Genomic DNA, 308 nt, shown 5'->3' on the forward strand with positions numbered 1-308 from the left:
GAGATGATTGATAACTTTAATAAACGACTGGGTTATTGATTCATGGAGGTTCATGTACCAAAATGAAGTTATACTTTGTTCGCCAAAATTGATTTTGGAAAAAAATGTTGGTTTGAGATGTGTCTTATATATATAAAGGAGGATGTAAATGTGGTTTTATAAGGTGCTGGTCTTTCGATATCTTTTCTGAAATATCCCATTCATTTTTCATATTAGGCAGCTGAGAAGTTTGTGTTACTGTCCTTCTCTGTCGTTTATATATATAAATATATATATATATATATATATAAATATATATATATATATAT

This window comes from Branchiostoma floridae, unplaced genomic scaffold (genome assembly GCF_000003815.2).
Source record: "Branchiostoma floridae strain S238N-H82 unplaced genomic scaffold, Bfl_VNyyK Sc7u5tJ_1580, whole genome shotgun sequence".
NCBI classification, from domain to species: Eukaryota; Metazoa; Chordata; class Leptocardii; order Amphioxiformes; family Branchiostomatidae; genus Branchiostoma; species Branchiostoma floridae.